Source organism: Ursus maritimus, unplaced genomic scaffold (genome assembly GCF_017311325.1).
Source record: "Ursus maritimus isolate PB19 unplaced genomic scaffold, ASM1731132v1 scaffold_10, whole genome shotgun sequence".
In the NCBI taxonomy this organism is placed as follows: Eukaryota; Metazoa; Chordata; class Mammalia; order Carnivora; family Ursidae; genus Ursus; species Ursus maritimus.
The window spans coordinates 54,231,776-54,246,695 of record NW_024423344.1 but is presented as its reverse complement, the minus strand read 5'-3'; positions in this window follow the sequence as shown (position 1 = coordinate 54,246,695).

Below are 14,920 nucleotides of genomic sequence, written 5' to 3'. Positions count from 1 at the left end.
AAAAAAAAAAAAGAAGTTAACAGAGAAGGTTAAATAACTGCCTTCACAATGACAGACTGAAAAAAAAAATCAATTGCATATTAAGGACAACTATCTTGATATTGCACACAAAATTTCTAAAATAATATACACCTCAATATTACATACCTATTTCTGATAAAGCTATTTATATCATTCCTGCTTTAACATAAGTAGATTCTGCTTTTTTAAAAAAAGTTTACTACATTTTAAAAAACCAAGCAAAATAAAAATAATGATTTGAATGGAAATATATAGAATTTACAGGAATTCCAGGTTCCATTCTGTAACCAATAGGCAAATTAATAGGATTTTTAAAATAGCAATTTTTGCTCACCCATATTAAAGTGAGTAAAACTGAAAACAAAAGGAAGCAGGATTGATTTGTGTATTTTGTTATGCATCTTTTAAAAGAATACTAGTTTGCATTCACAATAGTAGAAAAGAGATCACGTATCAGTAACAAATCAATACGTTTTAAATTACATCGCAGTTACCAAATTTAGAAGGTAATTAGATATTATCCATTTTTAAAATTATAGCTAATCTGAAATAACTATAATATTTGGGGGTACCTTTGTTTTCCTTGGAATGTTTTAATGATGAATAAATATTAACAGAAAGCAAGTCTAGAACACAGAAGATGATTATAGCATTCAAAGTATGAGAAGATTTTCCCTCTTCGCTATATTTTTACTTTACTGTTTGTCTGAAATCTTCTAGGGGAAAGATTCTCAGGTGGATCCTTAAAATACAGGCTGTCATTATTCATAACGTCTCAATGATACCACCTCCAAAATTATTTACACAAATTGTGAGAGTAACAGCTAGTTAACTACTGCGCTCCTGGTGAGTGAGGAGGTTAAGAAGTTGGCCCCTGAGAAAATGCAGAGAAAAAGAAACGTGAATCAATAGTTTTGTATAATAAATTTTAGAAAAAGAATGATCCATAATTAACTCTATTATTATATAAGGTATTCAAACAACCTACCGTATCTCCTGACCCTGGACAAACACTTTGGCAGTCATGTAAAACTCAGAAGACAGATGAAGATAAAGACTATGTATTTTCTATTTTTTCTATTCTGTATCCATCTCATTAGTCACACATACCATATCAAAACAGACAAACAAACAAAAAATCCCTCTAGCTATGCAGTGTTCAGAATAATGAGATTCCTGGAGAGAAGAAGAATATCTTCGATAGTTTTGCTGAGCCTACTAATTCAGGCCAGACTCCAACAGCTGCTGGTTCAGCACTATTCCACCCTTTATGATAAGAAACATGTAAAGCAGACTTCACTAGGCTATACATCTTTTGCTTGGGCAAAAGAAAACAAATGGGCAGATGGTCCTTGGGAAGTGTACTCTTCCCTGTACACCAGGATTGTTTGTTAGTCAGAAGGCAATGAATCTGTAACAATATCATTGACAATATTAGTAATAAACACTCAATATATATTGCATAATGTGTCTCGGCTCATTTAATACAACAACTTGATAAGGTACATGTTATTATTTTTCTCCATTTACAAAAAGGAAACTGATGCATAGAGAGTTTAAAGTAACTTATTTTACACTCAATTACAAAACAGTTGGGCAAATATTTGAATCCAATTAGCCTGATTCAAGAATGCATGCTCTTAACCCTCATAATATAATCCATCACCACATTAAAGAATCCTAAATATTTCCTTATGAATAGTTTGTTGTATTTCTGGCAAATAAAAGACTTCTACTACCTGCTGACTTCAAACAAATTGAGTCAAAAAATAAACCTAAGGGTTAGTACTCTGAGATCAATTTAGTGTAAAATTTTTATCATCTCCAAGACTAATGTAGTACCAAGAAGACAGAACATCTGGAAAACCTAGGGAAATGTAGGTCAGGTATGGACCTATTTCAAGCTTTGCCATGCAAGAGTGAAACACTTTATCATGTAAGAGGGAGGCATGAAAAATTTAACTTAATGTAAACATCATGATATGTGTTTTGTGCCCTTTTCTGGTCCTCCACCTTCTACACACTTGTATTTTTTTAAATTCCTTCTTCAGGGACAAAGTTCTTAGATGGTCTGTGCTCTATTTTTCCTAAACTGTTTGAGTATTTATAACAAGTATACAATATACAACAAACGCTTGAAGGTGGAATTTTAGCCATCACCTATGGGAGAGGAGAGATGATCAGCGGTCTTTCTGTTAAAATACAATTTTATGCCCTCGGTTTGCTCAAAATAAGAAGTGACAGGTCAGGCTGAAATCTGTACAATTGATCTCTGGTAAGAAGGATACACTGGCCATGATTAAATGCAGAAAACCTCTTAGTCTTCTCTCTTCCCCCATTTCATCTGGAACGCATTAACAGACGACCAAATTGTCAGCTCTCTCCAACTCAAATTGGGCTGGATTTGACCTTCAGCTTCAAGGTTCCCTTCACGTTGATGAACATTTATATAAGCTTTTGTTCGTTTGTTTGTTTTTACTGATTCTAGTCTTCAGACCATATTTCTTAAAGCATTTACCTTAGAAAATTTTCAATTGTAAGTATTTTTCTGCCCCTTTAAGAAGTAAATGTTCTCTCAACCTCTTGCCAGTTTTACAACCCAGAAACATCTTTCTCAAGGACCTAGGAGCCATCTATTTGCAACTTAATCACTGAGGAAAATAGTGGCCTAATCTCCCAGTCTTTAGACAAATGAGCAAATGCACGTGCCTAATTACATTGATCAACCACACCTGTAACATGGTTTATTACATTTGCATGAGATCACTCTAACAAAAATTCCACCTTCAAGCCTTTGTTGTTTCTCTGGAGTTAAATTCAATCTCTCTTCCCTCCTGCAATAGTCTTGAATAGGGTCTTCCTTGCCTGTTTAACTTGTCTGGTGCAATTTTTCTTCCAAAGATCTTGTTACAAATGCATAATATTTGGATAATTGATTTATAGAGAAATTAATCTGAACACAAGTCCCATAAGATCATTCTTCCCTTCTTAAAATTTTTTTTATTTATTTATTTTTATTTATTTATTTTTTTCACTAACATATAATGCATTATTTGTTTCAGGAGTACAGGTCTGTGATTCATCAGTCTTACACAATGCACAGCACTCATCACAACACATTCCCTCCCCAGTGTCCATCACCCAGCCACCCAATCCTTCCACCCCCTCCCCTCCAGCAACCCTCAGTTTGTTTCCTGAGATTAAGAGTCTCTTATGGTTTATCTCCCTCTCTAGTTTTGTCTTTTTTAAATTTTTTCCTCTCTTCCCCTATGATCCTCTGCCTTATTTCTTGAATTCCACATATCAGTGAGATCATATAATTCTCTTTCTCCAATTGACTGATTTTGCTTAGCATAATACCCTCTAGTTCCATCCACGTTGTTGCAAATGGCAAGATTTCAATTTTTTGATGGCTGTGTAATATTTCACTATATCTATATCTATATCTATATCTATATCTAATCTATATATATCACATCTTCTTTACCCTATGACCCAGCAATTACACCACTGGGTATTCATCCCAAAGATACAAATGTCGTGATCCAAAGGGGCACCTGCACCCAATGTTTATAGCAGCAATGTCCACAATAGCCAAACTATGGAAAGAGCACAGATGTCCATTGACAGATAAATGGATAATGAACTTGCATTCTTTTACCTGCTTCATGTGAGTAATTCGTGATAAGCTCCAGAGAGGAGGCTCCTAGTCTATCAGGATTCAAGCTGTCAGAATCTACCACTATGAGAGGGTCATTGAGTCAGAAATGATACCTGGCAAACTCGAGGGTCAGACACCAGGCTACAGAAATGACCTGGTTCAAGGTGCACATACCAGTTGGTTAACTGTATGGACTGCTATCAGGACACTTGGATATCAGTTATGATTGTCATTAGGGGAAGCTCCTGGGTCCCTATGAAGAAATCTTTCAAGCCCAGTGAAGACAACAAAATGTCTTCACTTTATTGAAAAAAGGCCATCAAAAATATGCCCAATTTTACCTTCAAATAAGCCAAATTTGGGGCAAGTGTATAAACAACTCAAATAAGAATGATTTAAAATTTAAGTTAAAATTTAAAGATAATTAAATATCTGCATTAAGACTAATCAGGAACTTTCATTCCCATTGGATGGAACATTTTATTTGCATACTCTTTCTCAATGTTGTGAGGTTTTTAATTAGCCATAGAGCCAAAATATCTGACAAACAAATGGTTAATCTTTTAAAATTGGTATTATAAAAGTGTTAAAACTGGGAAAAATCCCAGAGAAAATTCTAAACTCTTCCAACAATTAGCTGTATATTGAATAATTTTTAATTGTATCTAGCTGTTTTCTTTCTTCTTATTTTAATTACTCAGATGCCTTTGCCATTGATAGTTCTTAGAGACTTGAACTTCTAATGAAAAATAGCTCTTAATAAGTAAAACTAATCAATAAAAAAGACCCAGTGTCACTAAAATAAATCTACTAGTGGTGTTCCTGATATGCCTTCCTGGTTAATCAACAGACCCTAAAACCAATTTTATTCATAAGCACAACCAGTGACATTCACAAACAGAAATGAAAAATATTAGTGAAATTAATGTAACCCAATCAGTAAAATCAGTAAGATGTGTTTAATAAAACTGAATAAAAAGACTAATGAATATAATATATAATGACATCAAGATCTAATTGATTTACTCATATAGAGTTCACTCGATATGCTACAATTATTCTAAATAGATATCAAGACTATCAAATTGCATGGCTGAATTACAATAGCTCAAAATGAGCAAACCTACAAAGACTTTAGGCAATAAAAGTATGCCACTTATTGGTACTTTGAATCAGCTTTTAGAATTAATTCTAGTCCAGATGTGCATTTTTAGAATAAATATTGTCTAGCAATACTATGTTTAAAAATATTAAAAACTACCCTGACAATTTCAACATTAAAAGTGATCCTTAGAAGTCTCAAGAGGAAGATGGAAGGCTGCAGGAGTGAACTGGGTCAAGGTGCACATGCCAGCTGATGGTTCAGATTGTTATCAGGGCACTTGGATACCAATTGTGGTACTTATTTTTATTGACTCAGTTACAAAAAACTGAGCTATCAACTAATAAAGAACATACACATTTAAGAAAAATAAATTACTGATATGTGGTTTCACTAAACTATTTGTTTAACCATAACAAGAAAGAGTCCATAAAATCAAAATTATACTGTTTTAAATGTGATAACTAACACTTTATAATTTAAGAAAATAAAAATAAAAGTAAAATAAAAATAAAATAAAATAAAAAGAAAAGAAGTAAAAGAAGAAAAAGAAAAAATATAAGAATGTTCACTTATTTTCTGAAATAAAAAAATGCAAAACATGTTTTCCTTGCTGTTATGTATTAAATGTCATAAATAATTTTACCCAAATTCTCAAATGAGAAACTCTAAAAATACAGAGCTATCTCAACTTAAAAGATGAAAATACTAATAAAAAATTCAAACTTCAAGTAAAGAAAAGACTTAAAGTTACAATATTAAAACATTCCAGCTGTCGCTCAAAATCAAGCACAACATAAAGAATTAGAAAATACTGTTAGAGATGATCTTAGTCATGACTAACATAATATAATAAAAAATTATTAAAAAAAAAAAGATTTCCAAGCCAAGAGGTACCTCTACTCCTATGTCAAACTTTTTTGACTCCTCATTCTGTCATTTCTATTTTATCATTGCATATAATTTTAAAAGATCATCTCTAACATTTTTTCAGAATTTTATCATCAAAGATGATACTAACCTAAAATTACATTAAAACTATTAAAAGATTATCACAGGTCCTGAAAGTAATTATTTCATCTGCTTGTTTAAATAACACCAATTGCCACTTTTTAAAATGTATGTGTTGTTACCTACAAAATGTGTTATTAAACTTCTTGGAAATTTAATACACACGGAAATAATCCAGCTAGTTTGCTATTATTTACTCTCTAATTTTGTTGTGGTCAGAATAGATACACTGTATGTTGAATTTTTTTAATTTATGGTAATTTCTTTCATTGATTAGTGTATGTTCTATGTTGGTGTGTCTCATGAACATTTGATTGGGATGTGTAATCTCCTACTGTTGAGTAGAATGTTCTATGAATGTCAATTAGGTTAAATTGATAATTTGTGCTATATTTGTTTTTTGTTAATAAAATAATAAATTTTTATTAGTAAATTGATAATTTGTTCTGTACTCTTACTGTTTTTAAGTCTATTTTTAATAAAAACTGAGAAATGAAGAGATCTGCTATAATTGAACATTTATCTACTGCTTCTTTCAGTTATACAGTCATTTGTTGGGTAAGTTTTGAGACCAGTCTGGTGCGGATACACTGAAAATTGTAATGTCTTCCAAATATACTGATCCTTTATTATTATTTAATGTCCGTCCTTATTCCTGGTATTATTCTTTGTTTGAAATCTATTTTGATATTAATACAAGTACTAAGGCTTTCTTGCCATTAGTTATTGCATAGGGCATATTTTCCCATTCCTTAAATATTAACCTATCTTTATTTGTATATTTAAAGTGTGTTTCTGTAGACACTATATGGTAACTTAGGTTGCCTTTTCTATACAGTTGGATGTTTCTGGTTTTGTTTTCGTTTTTTGTTTTTTAAGATTGATTTATTTATTTCAGAGAGAGAAAAGAGGGAGCGGGGAAGGGGCAGAGCGAGACAATATCCAAGCAGATTCCAGCTGAGTGCAAAGCCTGACTCTGGCTTAACTTCACAACCTTTGAGATCAGGACCTGAGCAAAACCAAGAGTTGGAGACCGAATTGACTGAGCCACCCAGACAGCTCCAGATTCTGTTTTTTATTTGAACTATTTTATCACATTAACTTTAATTTCTGATTCAAGTTCAGAGCCCATCATCTTTGTAGTTCTCCTATGTATATTTTCTTCTTTCTCTTCTTTTGCATTATTATTTTTTTAGTAATATAGTATTCCATTATGTATAAAAAATTGACTTCTCAGCTGTTCTTCACTGTTTAATTTCTTTTCCCTATGGTTATACTAGAGTTTACAGCACATGTCTTTAACTTATCACAATGTACCTTTAAGCAACATTGTATCTCTTTGCATAAAATGTAAAAATCTTACAAATGTCTAAATATTTTTTTACCTTTCATTCATTTCATTGTTCTTTTTATTCTATATTAGTTATAAAACCCACAATAAATTCACTAAAAGCACAAGCAATTAAAGCAAAAACAGGCAAATGGATTATTCAAACTTAACTTATGAGCATCAAAGGAAACAATCAACAGAATGAAAAGGCAACCTATGGAATGGGAGAAGATACTTGCAAATCATACATCTGATAAGGGGCTAATATCTAAAGTATATAAGAAACTCCTACAAATCAACAGCAATAATAATAATAACGAACTCAAAAATGGACAGAGGACTTAAATAGACATTTCTCCAAAGAAGAAATAGAAATGGCCAACAGGCGAATGAAAAGATGCTCAACATTACTAATCATGAGGGAAATGCAAATCAAAAGAACACTTTACAGCCTTTTAACTATTATTTAAAAAACAACAACAACTAGTGTCAGCAAGGATATGGAGAAATTGGAATCCAAGTATACTATCAGTGGGCATGTAAAACAATAAAGCTGCTACAGTAAACAGTATGGAGTATCCTCAAAAATAGAACTACGATATAATCCAGCAATTTCACTTCTGGGTACATATCCAAAGGAATTGAAATCAGGATCTTGAAAAGATATTTGCACTCATATGTTCATTGCACCATTATTCACAAAATTCAGGACACAAAACCAATATAAACATCCATCCATGGATGAATGAATAAAGAAAATGTGGTGTGTAGATACAGTAGACTATTCAATCTTAAAGAAGGAAATCATGCGGTATGAAACAACATGAATGAAACTTGAGGACATTATACTAAGTGAAATAAGCCAGTCACAGAAAAATGAATACTGTATAATTCCACTTATATGAGGGGTTTAAAGCAGTCAAACTCACAGACATGAAAAGTAGTATAGTGGTTGCCAGGGCCTGGGGGAATGGAGAAATCAGGAGTCATTGTTCAGTGGTTATAGAACTTCACTTTTGCAAGGTGAAAAAAATGTTCTGGAGATCTATGTTGCAACAATGTGAATACTATTAACACTACCAAACTATACAGAAAAAATATTAAAATGATAAACTTTCTATATATTTTTACCACAATGAAAAATAATAGGGGAAATTCAGTATATATGGAATCTCTTTGCACTGTCTCCTCAAACTGTCTCTGAATCTAAAAATATTCTAAAATAAATATTTAAGAATAAAAAAATAAAAGTAAAAAGTTTATTTACATATTAAAAAATAAAATCTAGATTTGAAGTACAAAAAACTAACTTTTTTTTAACAAATGTGGAAAAGCATTTTATAAATGACATTGTGTATGATCATCTAATCATTCTCTATTACCATGTCAATAAAAGCATTAATATATATTTTTTAGAGATTTTGTTTTTAAGTAATCTCTATACTCAATGTGGGGCTCAAACTTACAACCCCAAGATCAAGATCACATGCTCTAACAACTGAGCCAGCCAGGTGCCCCAGCATAAATATATTCTTGAAGAGTTAATTAGCTATCAGACATGAAATGACATCTAGAGAAGGCAGAGGAGACCTGTATTGTTCAACATAGAAAAACACAATTGCTCAGCATAGTAAATTAATATGAAAACAATGGAAATAAACTGTGTGGAAGAAATAAGAGAAAATAGTTGAGATGAAGGAGGTAAAGCTGAAGTGTCAAGAAGGAGTCATGCCCTGGTTGGTTATGAATGATATGTTAAGTGTATAGACTTTATCTTGTAGATATGGGTCATTTCTAGGGAATATCTGCAGGGGACATTATTTGTAAACCCTTAAATCCACTTCACCCTCCCCCACTGTGTAGCAATAAATAAGTCTGGGGTACTGGTCACTAGCTCCAGAAGGAGGTACTGCTAAGCCTAGCATTCATCCTCATCCCATCTGCCTTGCTCTTTTGATACAGGGATGGAATCACCTATGCGAATTTGTTTCCATGAAAGGAAGAGGTTTATCAGCAGCTTCAGGATGGGAAGCCTCTATGTATCATTAAAATAGAACACTTTAGATGAATCAGAAATCTTGAGAGTCTGGTTGTTGCTGTAGCCATCTAAAACCACGTGAGGAAGGAGCCATACTAAAAAGGCAGAACTAGTAGAGCTATCCTGATCAAATTGTGGATGAATTCCAACTACCTCTGTACTTCCATTGCTGTGAGCCAATGAAATCCCTTATTGATCAATCCAATATGAATCACATTTCTACTCTTTGGAGCTCAAAGCATCCTACCTAAATGTTTCAACAAGAAGAAAAAATAAATATTTTTACTAAAGAGTTGATCATTTTTTAAATAAATTTTTAATTAGAAAATGAAGGTATATTATAATATTGGCATTCTATGCTACATACAAAATTACCACAAACTGAGTAGTTTAGTTGTATACATTTATTACCTTACAGTTCTAAAGGTCAGAAGTACAGGCACAGCTTAACTGAGTTCTCTGCTTTACTGTCCCACAAATATAGCAACATAGATGAATTCCAAAACAGTGCTGAGTAAAAGACACAAAATAGTGCATGTAATTCTATTAATATGAATTTGAATGGTCAAAATTAATCGGTAGTACTAGAAATTAGAAAGCAAATATCTAGCATAGAGACTGAAGGGAAAGGGGAGTCACAAAGAAAATTTTCTAGGTGATGGCATTGTGCAGTATCTGGATTTTAAAATTTGATTTGATAATATTTTGGTAATAATACCCATCTATTACATATAATTTTGTGTCAAAAATATTAAACAGTTCAAATTCAACACACATACACACACAGAGAAAATTTAAATAACTTGCTATCTATTAAATATACCAAATTTGTTATTTTAAAAACTTTCCAGAGCTCTTTCTGACCCTGGGTCCTATCCCAATGCTTTAATAAAATCACATTTTCTGCATCAAAAAACAAACAAAGAAAAAAAACAAAACAAAACTTCCCATGAGAAAGTGTCATTTCTTTGTCTGGTAATGACTGCCAACTTTTAGTTTCAGGGTTCTGATAGTAACATAAAACATATATGTGAATGTTTGTGTATGTAAGAATATTTTTTCCTTCTCCAGTATTTAATAGACTTTACCAATAAAGCCATTAGGGCTGGGGTTTTCTTACAGTAAGTATTTAAAATGTCAGAATTGGTAACATTAACATATAGCAAGCTATTCGAATTTTTCATCTGTGTGTGTGTGTTGAATTTGAACTGTTGAATGTTTTTGAAACAAAGTTGTATGTAATATTTTCTTATTAACCTTATTAGGGATTAATCAACATCATTAACATTTCAAAGAACAAATTTAGGGGTTCGTTGATTTGCTTCACTGGTTTCTGCTTTAATTTTTACTGTTTCCCCTTCTTCTATTTACTTGATGTTTAATTTGGTCTTTACTGACTTCTTAAAGTAGAAGCTAAGATTGTTGATTCAATCATTTTCTAGTATGTAGTTTTAATACAATAGGTTTATCTCTATCGATGTTTACCTTATAACACCTGTTTATATATTATAACTTTATTATCACTCAGTTTCAGTGTATCTTCTTGTTATCAAATGTTAAAGTACACCCAATGCATGCTTTTAGTTCTTTGCAATTTATGCAGTTTTGCTTTGTGGACCAGCATACTGCATATATTGGTGCGTCATATCTTCAACTAATACCTTAATAGTATTAAAGTTGCAATTCAGGTATACTCCTTAATCTCTGTTAACATCTTAATAACACAACATTGTTTTCTAGTTATTACCATTTTAATAACTTTACTGAAATCCAAACATAAGATAATAATGAAATGCAATTTATCACTATTAATTTATATTTGGCTTTTGTCCACAAAATGTTTTTTTTTAAAGATTTTATTTATTTATTCGGCAGAGATAGAGACAGCCAGCGAGAGAGGGAACACAAGCAAGGGGAGTGGGAGAGGAAGAAGCAGGCTCATAGCGGAGGAGCCTGATGTGGGGCTCAATCCCATAACATTGGGATAACGCCCTGAGCCGAAGGCAGATGCTTAACTGCTGTGCCACCCAGGCGCCCCACAAAATGTTTTTAAAAATATAACTGGTTTAAATAACTTGAAGTTTAAATTCATACATTGTAATTCCTTCTATGAAATTAAATTCATATAGCCAGAATAATATATAATGACAAAAATTGGGTATTATTTTAATTGGGGTTTTATTCTTTTAAGAAATATTGTTAGAAATGGGAATTTCTAACAATATACAACATATCTAAATGGTAACAAGCAAACATTGATAATTTTTATTCGTTTAACTCCAAACAGAATTTTACAAATATAATACAATTTATATAACTGACCCAGACTTGCATTGTCTTCTCTATTTTGTCAATAGCCAAAATTAATACTTAAAAAACTGTGCTCTAGATATAACACTACTACATCATAATTCTGTTAAAAAATTATTATTTAAGAAATGAAAGAATGAGACTATTGAAGGAAAATTTTTGGAATATTTCCAAGAAAAATTATGTGGTCAATTTTATGAAATTCATGGTACTATTTATAAATTCATTTTAGAGAAAAATAAAAAATAATATATTACTTTGTCAAATATAGTCATGGTGTTTGACAATGTAGAAGATGGTTAAACAAATAAAATGTGTCTCCTTACTTGCAGAACTTTAGTTTACAGTAAGCAAATTACTGAAAGAAACTTCTTAGATAAGATTAAAGTACAGTAATTTTCACAATTTCAGTAATTTACAGAATGAGCACTATAACAAAACCCACATTTTTAAAAAGGATTTTATTTATTTATTTATTTATTTATTTAATTAATTAATTTATTTATTTATCAGAGAGAATGAGAAAAAGAGAGAAAGACAGAGAGAGCACACAAGCAGGTGAGCAGCTGGCAGAGGTAGAAGCAGGCTCCTCACTGAGCAAGGAGACTGATGCAGGACTCGATCCCAGGACATGACCTGGAGCCAAAGGCAGAGGCTTAACCAATTGAGCCACCCAGGTGTCCCCAAACCCCACACTTTGACTATTTTATATGTAAATATGTATCACATCACTCATTTGGTTTATATTTGACATAGATAGACCTCTCGATAACTTTAGTAATACAGCTGACCTTTACATAATAACTAGTCAACAGTTTAACCATTTTCTTTTAAAATATGCAAAAATGCCTTTAGGAAATTGCCTGTACACTATTTCTACTTTGCATTCATCAGCAACATTCTAAGATCATATTTTATTCTGTAAATTGGTCTAATACTGGAAATTTTAGATGTGGTGATTTTGATAAAGGATTTTTGATGTTGGCTGACACTTGTGTCACCCCTTAATTCACTCATGTAGGTGTCAATATTAGCCCTATGAATAGAGTGGTGTCTGGTTTGCAGGAATATCCTCTCTCCATTTGTAACATAAAGAGGAAGACAGAGAACATTAATGGATCAGTTTCTTGCTGTTAGAAAAGAAAGGGGTTGATAAAATTCTTTTTTTTTTTTTTAAAGATTTTACTTATTTATTTGACAGAGAGAGAGACAGCCAGCGAGAGAGGGAACACAAGCAGGGGGAGCGGGAGAGGAAGAAGCAGGCTCATAGCGGAGGAGCCTGATGTGGGGCTCGATCCCATAATGCTGGGATCACGCCCTGAGCAGAAGGCAGACGCTTAACCGCTGTGCCACCCAGGCGCCCCAAAATTCTTGTTTTATATACATAATTGCCAGATTCTACTAGTGCAGCCTTGTGCAAAATTTAGGCCTACCATTCATATAGAATGATCCTGAATTTGTTTAAAGTGTTAGTCTTGAAATAAAAACAACAAAATAACAAAAATACCTTATGAAACAGGACTTATTTTTGTGCTGCCTATTCTATCATGGATTCAATTCTTAAAGAAACTGTTAATATATCTAACAAGTATTGTTATTATTGCCTTTGCAAAAGGACTAATGAAGCCTCACTTCCCTTTGCTCTTTCATTTTCATTCAAAATAAAGATTCTATTCTAAAAATAAGAATTTTTAGTTATTACTCATTGTCAGCTAAACACTCCAGCAATTTCAAATCTTAGACTTCTAAGCAATAATTCTTTCTTATAATAATGAACAAACATGAATGGAAAAGAATTTGCATTGTCAAAGTGGATATTATTTTCTATTACATCAACTCTTCTATATGTTTGTCACAATTACAGCTTTTGGCTCATAATCCACAAACCAAACACTGCTGAAATTGGCCTTGACAGGCCCAACTAATTGGCTCCCAAGGAGCCGTTATTGTCTACCTGGTGGACAGTCTGTGAAGTACACAGCCACTTGTCCAAACCATACACAGAGCTAATTATAAAGCAGCAAGAGATATCACATGGTAATAGCCCATGCACTGTTATTAGTACATAATAATTCCATACCCAAATCATCAATTATACAATTCTCACTGCCTTGAAGAAAACGGTATTGTGCAGGAATGATTACTTGGGGACACTCTCTGAGTAGAAACCACGCTATTTTATTGTCTTCAATGACTAATTCTTCTAATTTTTCCTAGGAGATTAAAAACCCTATCTAGTCACCAAACACAAAGCAAAATTAGAAAGAAGAAAATAAAAAAGAAAACAAAGAAAAACTCTTTAGTCTCTGCAATCAGAAAAAGAAATACAATTCAAATGATATTGTTTGAAAAGTAGAGTGTTACAGCTTAATTTTATCCTTTGCAATTTATCATTTTCTGATATTTTACTGGATCCTCTAAGTTGTAACTAATTTCAGGAATGATTAAAAATACAATTAATTTTAAAGTTATTTTAATAAATATGTATATACTTACTATACAACTTATACACACATATTGAAGATGGCATTGCTATCATCCTTTCAGGATGATCAATTATATTCACACAGAAGTGCTCTGCTGTAGCTTAGTGAATCATTTCAAAGTAGCATAAAAAAAATTTTAAGCTCAAGTTATTCCATACTAACTCTGAGAAATTTCTCTCCTTACTTAATTACCTTTTGAGAATTTGTTTTATAATCTGACTCAGTCCTGTCTCAGACTTGTTTGATCTTGGTTTGGGGTCATTAACTCTGATCTGTTCTTGTCTTTAGATGAAAACATAAAAATTCTTGTAATCAGGCACTCTTAAATGTTTTCTTCCTTCCTTTTACTAATTTTCCCTGAAAAAGTGAATTTTAATTTCTTTCACCTAATTGTAATTCAAGCCACGTATAATTCAGGGCATGGTTTTTATCTTTACCCACTAAAATGAAGTATAACTTCACTTTCTAGCTATTTCATTGGTGGTGGAACCTTTTCTTAACTCAAAGCCTGAAACTCAGTGGAAAATAAAAATGAAGATAAAGTGAGGCCCATCTCACAGCTTTTGCTTATAATGAAATGAATGGTCTGTGTCAAAAGTGGGATGAATCAAAACTTCAGTCTCCTGTATCTGCTCAGAAAATTCAAAATCAATCAGATCTAAGCAGGCCACTAATACACCAGTTGGCTTTATGAATCACTTTACTGTATAAATGTGATTTCTGCTAAAAATATCTTACCTACTTATTATTATATATCTTAAACAATTCAGAATTAGCTAATACAAAATGAGCCTGACATGAGACTTGAAGTTATACATCTCCTTGTTTGATAAAAAGGTCAAGAGGCTTTTAAAGAAATTAAAATTTTAAAAATTGTTTCTGTGATTGTATTGTGAATTCCTGAAACTCTCATACCCTAAGAACAGTTCCTATGACTTTTTCATTATTATGGATGTTCTTG